Source organism: Amblyomma maculatum, chromosome 5, assembly GCF_055883805.1.
Source record: "Amblyomma maculatum isolate TAMU_Amacu chromosome 5, ASM5588380v1, whole genome shotgun sequence".
Classification (NCBI taxonomy): Eukaryota; Metazoa; Arthropoda; class Arachnida; order Ixodida; family Ixodidae; genus Amblyomma; species Amblyomma maculatum.
Window position 1 is genome coordinate 62,561,170 of NC_139348.1, and position 10,442 is coordinate 62,571,611.

The following is a 10,442-nucleotide window of genomic DNA, read 5'->3' on the forward strand; positions in this document are numbered from 1 at the left end:
CTTTTACTTGACTGGGACAGCGCGGGTGTGGTTTGAGACCCATGAACAGGACTTCACATCTCAGTATATCTGTAAGCAGAAGCTCCACGACCTCTTCCGAAAGAACATTGGCCGTCCCCTTGCCGCCAAAAAGGCGCTCGCTTCTCGCACGCAAACGTCTACAGAGTCTTACATCACTTATATACAGGACGTCTTATCCCTGTGCCGCAAAGTTGACCACCCCATGCCTGAGAAGGATAAAGTCGGCCATATAGTAAAAGGCATTCCCGACGATGCTTTCAACCTTCTTTTATGAAGGGATTGTTCATCGTGGACCCTGTGCTACAAGTGGGCCGACGTTTCGAACAAGCGAAACAGAGGCGCATATCTCATCGTTTCGACCGACTAGCGAACACGGCTGCCAGCTCCTCTTGTGTCGATCTTCCGACTCCTCGACCGCCAACTGACGACAATGCGTTGACCCGCATCGTCCGCCAAGAGCTCGAGGCAATGACACCTGCAGCTTCACTCTCGCATACCCCCGACAACACCTTGGCTACAATATCACTCATTCAGGCTGTTGTTCGCCAAGAGGTTGCGAATATGGGTCTCCTTCTACCTGCCGCACCGACACCGTGGATTCAGGACCTGCCCCTCCAGCGATTGCAGTTGCCTCACCCACCGCCGGTTGCACGCCCCGATTTCGGTACCGCAATCCGGATGAGTGACATATCCATGACAATCGCCCCATCTGCTTTACTTGCTCCCGCGTTGGCCACATTTCCCGTCACTGCCGTAGCCGTTGGTACACGCCATCTCGTCAATTCACCTACGTCGACCGCCGCGGAAACTATGCCTCTTGCTATTCCTCACCTCGCCCCAACGAAACCAGTCCCAGGCAGCACACCAACATCGCACCAATCCCGGCCCAACGTCGACAAAAATTGGTACCAACATTGGCGTAACACTGGCTTTTTGAGAAATTACTACATTTTTATATAATGGTCCGGCTTATATGCCAACATTGTACCTGTCTTGGCACTGCCAACATAGGCTATCAGCTGGCCGTGCCCCTAGTGTCACGTATTGGCATGCCACTAGTATTCATTGGCCCAACTGACATTGGCAATAAACCGGCCGTGCCGCTAGTATCATATATTGGTATTTATTGGCATGCAACAAGTATTCATCGGCACACGTGGCCTGCCACTGTTAAGCCACCTTTAGCCATGCAGTTATTTCACCCTTGCCCTTACTGCTGCCATTTGCTCAACTGTCACTCTGATAATTGTGGTTTTCTTATGCAGTCATTTCCCAATACCACCTTGCATGTCATCTCCCTAAAGAGCCTTAAAAACCACGCAATTAAATGAGGCAAGCAAAATATTTTCCGAAAACATTTTATTGAGAGCTCATATACATGTAAATGCCACAAGGACATCAGAGGGCCAAAATGCAGTGCAGGAGGCATTGTATACAGGGTTAATATGGGAGAGGCTAGTAGGTGTAATTGGAAACAGGGCACTAAGCAGCACATGACCAGGTAGTGCAGGTAGAGGTGATTGGGTGCAGTCTGCATTGGTCATGATGGAAGGGGCTGGACATGTTGAGCAGGGTTGATGCACTATAGCCTTGTAAGTGCGAGAGGTGATGCAGGAATAGGAGGCTGAGCATGGGTGCATTTCAGGGCAGTGTCCACCATGGATGGAAAATGGCAGTGGACTGTGTTGAGCATGATAGTTGGCAGTGAAGGGTCAGTGGATCAAGTGATGAGGTTGAGGGGGCGGGGGAAGCACATGGCCCAGGTAGTAAGCTGGGCACCCCGCAGGAAACAACCGTTCAGGAACAGTTTGTTGAGGAGATTGGTCCGTGGGTCTTACAAATCACATCTGCACAGAAGACAAGCATATATCACAATAAGATCTAACCTCACCTTCTCAACACTTATCCAAACACATATTTGAAGTCTGGGTGCTCTATACGATCGAGTACAAAATACAGAACCCCGCTTAGTAAAACCTCTGATATAGTAAAGTGAAACTGAAGTCCCAGTTCATCTTCCATAGGCAACTGTACATTTTCCCCCTTTATAGTAAAGATGTTTTTGGTAAAAATTGGTTAAAGTGCTTCTGACCCTGGCGACGACTCCCGCGCACTACCTAGAGTCGCGAAGCCAAGACTTTTTGTATTTGAAAACAGAACAATAACCCCGAGTGTTCGTTTAGGTGGCTTTACTACTAGCCGTAGCAGCAGTCAGATGAAGCCTACTTTACAGAAGCCTTGGAGCCGTGAGGGAAAGCGCGCAGCGCGAAGAAGAAAAAAGTAAAGCTGTCTACAAACATAGCAAGGAGGCAGCGTGTTCCATTCAGGAAGTAAAGGAGTAAATGTGCAGCAAGAAATAGGGAAGGGAAAGAAATGGGTCAACATACACTGCAATGTGCAGTACAAATCATGAGGCAGTGGTGGCAGAAAGTGGAGGTGCAGCGAGTAAGGTCTTACAGCACTTGAGTGCCATGCGAATTTATTACTTATTGCCTTTTAAAAGACAGAAAGAGCAAAAAGGGACACCATGTTCATGCAAGGCTTTAGTTTTTACATGAAATCGAACTTGGTTGCATTCGTAATCACGTCTTCATGCTTCAAAGGTACTTCCACAAGATGTAGAGAAATTTTATAATGAAAAAATTACACAGAGATGATAAAAGCGAGATGGAAGGTATTTAGGTTTTTTGCATTAAGCAACAAGACGTGTTCAGTAAGTGCCTATTTAACTACTAGACAGCACTTTCAGGACCATGTCATCACAGACCACTGATACAGTAAAGACCATGATATAGTAAATATTTTCGCTGGCCTCAGTGGCTGTACTATAAAGGGGTTTTACTGTATATATTGAAGGCCTATTGCCACACATTCTTCTTTTGAGCACTTTACGACAGGTTGCTGGGCCTGCAAAGGCATGCAGCATCTTATGACGTAGGGATGATAAACCTATATGCAAAATAATATCCATTCCAGATACAAAAGAAAGATATTTGGAAGTAAAAACCTGCTTCCGGCAAACCGATAACTTCAGGTAGATGCTTAGTGTTCATATAGAATTACAGTTCCTGAAAATCTGACAGTTCAGGCTCCAGAACTTTCAATTTTTAAAAAATTCTTAAACATTCCTGCAATAGACAATATGGATTACTAAGCATGCAAGACTGGATGATATTAAAGAACACATTAAAGAATATTTTTCTGCAGTACACCAGTTACAGGCACGCATACATTACTGCGGCCAGAATAAAGAAATAATTGCCCTGACAGAGTCAATCAAGCTATCTTCAATCGGCTAACTGAAGGAGATGTGTAGATCGCAGATATTATCAAGGCTGTGTACACATATAATATTCTCAAGATAACCGTACCATTTCAAGTTCCAGCTTTTTAGTTTTCACAGCTTTATTGCTTGCTGCATTCTACTATAAACAACTGCCTTAATTGTAATGTACCAAGGAATAGTTTTCATACAGTGCTCATTATAAATTAAAGATACCAGAACAACATGCACACAAACAAGAAAAAAAGAACGGGACAGAGCGTCATTCACAACTGATTTATTGTGCAGAATAAAGTACATATATATCTCACTGCCGGCATATGCGCAAAGAACCCATTCAGCATCATGTAGTTTAAGATATGTTCAAGAAGCCCATGCCTCATACCACAGCCTCTTTCTCTGAGAAAGCATTTCTTGAACATAGCTTATGTTAAACTACATGATGCTGAATGTGATGTAGCTGAATGTGTTCCTTGGGCATGTGCCTGCAGTGAGATATATATGTACTCTGTTCTGCACAATAAATCAGTTGTGAGTGGAACTCTGTCCCGTTTTTTTCTTGTGTGCGTGCATTGTTTTGGCGCCTTCAGTTTATAATAAATAAACACGAACAAGCCCAACAAGAAGTTCTAGTAATCATACAGTGCATGCTTGTTCAGCTAAAATTATTACAGGCAGCCTGCAATGAGCAATTGAGCAAGTACTAGAAATTTACTTTGCATAGGCAGGAAAATGTTATGCTAGATCTAAGTACAATGATATTGTACTTCCTTATCAGCTAGCAGCCTACCAGGTATGCATTTTCCTTCATCACAGCTAATCATATGGCCATACCATCGGCAACCTTCCACGTGCAAGATTATATTCAGTTAGGCATACATGGGTGATTTTATGTCCAGGTAACAGGTGTGGTGCTCGGGCATCTGATTTCTTAAAACCAATTCATAGTAGTTGTTGGTATAGAGAATAGTAATCTGCCTGAATATCTGAGGCCAAATATTATTTTCATTGCTTAAGCACACCATAAAATACAATGCTTGATGTGACTATGGGATCATAAAAAAACGATACATCTAGCATGACAGTGATTTTTCACTTTCACCCTATCACAATAAGTTCCTTGAAAACCCAGTTTATTCCTGAGCTGAAAAGTTGTTTCGCACACATTTTACATTTCAGTATCTATAAAATGTTGCTATTTTGTGAATATATTTCAAAATCAAAATTTCTTAACAGACTCAGAAATTGTTTTTTTTTTCAAAAATGGACAATATTTTGTACTCAAATTAAAAATAAGATTGTGTCTTTAGAAATAGTACTGTTTGCAGAACAAAACAGCACATACGCAAGAACGCACCAATATCACTCAAATTTAATGTGCAATACACGAAATGAGAGTTCACCTAAAATTACAAGTACAATAGCCCTGTTTACATGGACTCGACAGCACCGGGTTGAATCAGCGTTGAGTAAGCAAGGTCATCATTCTCGACCCGGCTGATGTCTACATGAACTCGCTTTCTAGTGAGTAAGTATCGTAGCAGTGCGTTGCATCGAGATTCGAAGTTATTGTGCAAGTTCTTACTCGTATTTGATCCCATTGCCTTTTACTATCGAGAGCTTCGATTATTTTTTATCGTTGATGAGCGCTAAAAAGCATTCATTTCGAGTGACGCTCGTCGCCGCTCCAGAGGATTTTTCATAGCCCAGAGTTCCCCATAACTAGACTCCCTGACTGCACAGCGTCTACATGCCTTTAGATAAGCGGGTCAAGCGAATTAACCTACCCCCTGCAAGCGAGTTAACGCAACCCGCTCCGCCGCCTATTTTACTCGACCCGACTGTGTATACATGAACCCCAGAACTGATTTTTCACTCGACAGATGTACTCGACCCAATACTGCCGAGTTCATGTATACAGGGGTGGAACGCACGTGTAACAAGTAGCAATGCTGCTAAGAATCCAATCTGCTTTCTTCTGGCTCCCCATCCAGTTTTCTAAAAAAATATCTTGTCTGACAAAGGAGGATACTTGGAGTTAAGCAGCTAAGCAACACAAGATCCATATGCTTGCTCTAACGCATGACTCCTCAGTGCACTTACAGTTGCAATTTGCTTGGTCATGTGGCAGTTCACTAAACCGTCTGACTAGACATGACAATCAAAAAAATAATCGGCGGATCATTTCTACTTTTATTTAGACATGTAAAAGCTTTTTGGTTGTTGACTTAGCATTTAGAGACTGCGGGAGTTTGGCAGTTTTATACGTCTTACTTCGTTTGGCAGTTGCAAGGGGATGTAGAAGAAGAAATATGAGTAGGGAATATAAGGGGTGACAACATCCCGAAATGAAACTAATGGGCCAATGATGCACACTGCGTATCTTAAGTGACGTCACTGGTAACATCAAACACAGAAAATCGTCCTTGAGTATGACAAATTTGAAGCCCAGGAGGTGAGTTGGTTGTGGGCAAGTAGTTGGTAAAGGGCAGTCCCCCTGAGAGGTGGGCGGCAAGATCACTGCCACCCATTATGGGGAAAGCCCTGGCAAGCATGCAGGCAAAGGTGCACATATATAAGAGCAATAAATGCACAAGGAATGCACGCCTGAATGAGCAGCTGCACTAATAATTTCCTTTTGTCTTGCAGCCCACCCCTCCTGCACTGTAAGCTAGTCTGCTGTTTTCCGAACACCGAAGCATATGCAAAAACAAACAGAATGTCCTCTAAAATTTACAAAATTTGCACGAGTATTGCATGATGATCTCCTTTCTGCAAATGTCTTGCTCTAGGGTTACAGAATAAATTCATTGCAGCTGCGAATAAAGCGAGTTGGGAGCTAATGGCAAATCTCAATGGCTTGGGGAGAGAATTAATTATAATTGTCACTTTGAGCAAAGTAAATAGCCTGGTTTAGATCAAAGTAATATTACATCTACATGACTGAAGCCAGTGTAGGCAACCAGAAATGTACAAGCAGTCAGTAACTGCATGTCTGTATGAACAAATACATACAGTGCAGGCAGCAGTAATGAAGGGAGAGTGGAAGGCAAATAATCTGAGGAATACGTAATGGCTTTCTTCTCTGAAACCTCAATACAGGCTTCCTGCGAATTCTTGTAATGCAAGCATAATCAAGTATGCTAAATATTCCATCACTTAAAGCACCTGCTCTCCCGTGTTACGCAAATGACAACTACTTCGTCAGTTCAACAAGCTATGTCTGTTATTGTGCTATTACACCACAGGTTCACTCAATCATGCCTCAACTTGAAATAGTCGCATACTGTTGAAATAAAGCAACGAAATATAGCACCAGCTATTAAAGCACTGCCAGGGACATGAAGGATATTATTTTGTGCATACTGTGGGCAAGACTTCTGAACAAGTAAGTCTTGAGCTAAAAACCTAGAAAAAGTCATATAGCATGCAATCATATAGCGAAAAGCCAGCAGAGCCTTTTTTAAAGCCTTTATATAAAGCAAAACAAAGGCAATGTGTCATACCTACCGAGGCAATGCTTCCTTACACACAGCATGTTTCATGGCAAGGCTCCCACAGTTGTTGACAGGTTATGCAGCACCAAAATGATGATGTTGTCGTCTGCCTCACATTCACGCAGCACTCCTTTGATGGCAGATGATTGCTTGTGCAAAAGCAGTGCGATGATACAAGCGGAGCAGCTGGACTGCGGGCGTTATAGAGCAAAGAGCCCTAAATGCAAGGAAAAAAAGTCTCCATTAAATCGATGCCTCTAAATCATGATAAAAGCATACCACGATTGCAACTCTATGTTACACATGGTATAACATAGCTGTGCCAGGGCGGTGGGGCGATCAGTTAGCATAACGACCGGAAAATGCATACTGATGTTTCATGCAGTCTTGATGCTGGAGCAAAGTGTCATGGTGCGGAGAACAAAATTAAAAGCATGCACGGACGCCAAACGTGTGCTACACAACCGACGCGACTAGAGGTGTGCACGGGCATTAATTTTGAGCCCGACCCGGGCCTCATGCTACAAACCCGAACCCGGCCTGGAACTGAAATTGTCTGAGCCCACCCAGTGCTCACACTGAAGGCTCCCGCCCTGCTGGACATGCTATAACAGACCAGTTGCAAAACCTACAAGTCGGCTTCCCTATGAGGCAGGAATTCATGCACAGTGGCGACAGAACCTGATTCAGGGATAATAGTTAGGTGCAGTACATGCATCTACCACAGTCCACGCTGTTTTGGATGCAGTTCCCCACGCACAGGCCATTGTCAGAGAAAGGTTTTCAGGCATTCTTAACACTGGAATAAAGGGGGGAGCACTGTCACCCCCCCGCCACCCCAAAAAAGTGGTCCCAGCGCAGCGGCGTGCTACTATACTGCGATGCAGACATGATTGAAAGCAGTGGCGTTTTTCTGCAACTTTCGAAAATTAGCAATATCTAGCCACACTAGCCTTTTTTTTTTTTGCAATACTACCCTACCAAGCTTTTACTAAACCGTCTCGATGCGCTCATATATGCACGGATCAGACGAAATGAGCGTCTGCAAGATTTTCGCTCATACCGGACAAGGGAAACAAACTTTGCATGCAAAAAAACAAACAAACAAAAAAAAAACAACGAAGGTGAGTACCCCAAAGCCTTTTGCGATTGGCTGCCTCGCGAGCTGGTTCCAGCATCATGAGCGATTTCTAAAAACCCAGAACCTGGGCGACAGCGCCGAGCGGCAAAGCTTTAGCGGTCCTCAGCTCACTGCGCATAGTGCTGCCGCGCGACTGATGCGGTTAGCGTTTTATCGCACCAGACACGAAAATATATGCTTTTGCCCGGACTCCACCGACTCCGCCCGAGGTCACCCGAGGGAACCCGAGCGGCCGAGCCAAGTGACGGCTATACGCCGTTCCAGCCACTGTAACGCCGTGAATATCCGAAGTTGGCTTTTAGGGCTACGATGCGACGCAGTTGTTTACTTTAGGAAATCAGTACTCTGCAAAACAGCAACGGTTTAACTTAAAATAAGCTGCAAAATGATCGGAATCAAGTCGCGCATACTTGAGAACCACTTTTGAAAAGTTAGCAACGTAAGAAATATGCTAAAAGAAGACAAATCTCCCTAGCACATGGCTTACGCAGCCTGCAGCAACAATGAAATGTAAGACAACGCTTGTAATTTAAAAAATGCTCAATCTAAGAGGCTAATATTTTGCTCCAATATACACAAACGCTTTATAAAACCTGAATGAAAAAATTTGAGAACTTACATGGAATATTTCTTGAAGAAAGAAGCATTTTCCGTGCGCGGTGCCACCGAACGTCGAGCCGAGCGAACGAGCGGCCGTTGGATGGACGAAAGAACGGAGCGCCCTCTTTGAAACAAAATACAACTGCCGCCGTCATGCCGGCTAAGCGATTGTCGCGTCATCCTTCGAGCTTTTTAGTAATCGCTTTTTCAGCAGATCGATGGTCTCGGTTTTGTACCCTCCGTTTAGCAAGCGTTTCCTAGATGACAGGACTTGAATCAGCCTTGAACGATGCGCTGCTGTTGCTGCTCATCTATGTAGGGCTCTGTGCCAGCAGCGAAGCGCGTCGTCGTCCTGGAGAGGCGCCTAGCTGTTTTGTTTACAACACCCAAACCTGTTCAAGTTGTATTTTGTGAATGCTGTGTTCTACTACGAATAGTTTGCTCACTTTTAGCATACCAACGAAAATGCTTTCATACAATAGTGCTCAATCGAGTGGAATATTTCAATCACCCTGAAATGAGGATTTGAAGCAAGTTTGTTGAAAATTATTGAGCTAAGCATCTCAGTACCACGACTTGCCACCTCTTTATAAGGTAGTTGCATACGATGCTTACATTTTTTCTCATATATCCGCACCGTCAGCATCATTCTATCTGCTAGATTAGTCGTTTGTTGGCCCGATTCATTAGGCGCTTGTTTCTTTCTCAGTTTAGTTTCTTGCGTATATTTTATTGGCCAAGAAAATGCGGTAAAAGCACATTTCTCTATTCAACCTGTTGTGAGAGCCCGGAAATGTTTGAAAGAAGTCTCGAGTCTGTTAGCGTTTGTCTTTTTATTACTGCGCAATTCCTTCCCCTGGGCGGCGGCCGTCCGCCCCTTGGACCCTGAGTGGTGCGTCGACGCGTCCACCGCTTTGGCGCACCTGCGTGGATTTCGACGCGCGTATGCAACCTCGGACCTTGCTCGCATCGCATGCGGTGAGAGAGAGCGATCGGGGAACGACAGGAGTGCGAAGTGCGCGAGGACGGGATTGAGCGGTGCGTCAGCACGGAGAGCAGGCGTTGGAAAACTGTGCGAACGAGCGTGTGCGAAACAAAGATGTGTCATTGTAATCCAGTTGTTAATATACCCATTGTACCTTTTCGTATTTTATTTTTGTTTCCAGTCTTTTCTTTCACATTTTTTTTTCGTTCAAATGCTAACAAGTCAGTTTACATGTGGGTATCTTCTCTCCATACACAATATTTGTAAAAAAAAAAAAAAAAAAACTACCTTCCCCGCGCACGCCTGTAACTGTTCTACCCCGGAGGTAGTTAGAGAATAAATAAGCTTTGATACCGAATTAAGCTTAATTGTAAAACAACGACTGCTTTATTTAGTTTTTGAACTCCACAGTTATTCCTTGTTGCCATATGTAGCACAAGCATTGTATTGCAGTGAACGACGACGGAATCGCGAAATTGGGGGTGTGAATAAAAGCGGAGAAACGTTAGACTTCTTTTTTTTCGCACTTGTGCGAAAAAAAGAACAAACAAACGAGAAATTCTAAAATTATGCTATCCATGCACTTGGCATGGCGTCGAATCAAAGCTGTTCTGCTTAGCTGCCGCTCTTGTATACTGGCCGCTACACGAAGCTATTTTGTGTTCCTATGAAATTCAGTGTGGTAAAGCCCCCCGCGGATATATTTCGCGTTTCAAGTTCTTGTGAAATGTGGAAGCCGGCCCGCCGCCGTGCCGCGGGCGACTCTATAGCTGGCTCTGCGATCATTTTTGCCACTGCAGTGATTTGAATATTCGCGGCTTGTTTAGCAAATAGCTGGCGTACTCGTTTGCCGAATGAGTGTTTCAAGATAATCATAGAGCATTTACCAGTACCGTATGTGTGCGATATTCCATC

At 44.2% G+C, this 10,442-nt stretch overlaps 1 long non-coding RNA gene across 1 annotated transcript; it reads right to left on the reverse strand.

Annotated features, from left to right (window-relative positions):
* Nucleotides 1-1,375: 1,375 nt before the first annotated feature.
* On the reverse strand, nucleotides 1,376-9,250 carry LOC146188411 (uncharacterized). The gene is made up of 3 exons (XR_014707530.1): nucleotides 8,562-9,250; nucleotides 6,815-7,018; nucleotides 1,376-1,868 (listed from the first exon to the last, which is right to left on the reverse strand). It is a non-coding gene; the product is annotated as an uncharacterized LOC146188411 (long non-coding RNA).
* Between the last annotated feature and the right edge of the window lie 1,192 nt (nucleotides 9,251-10,442).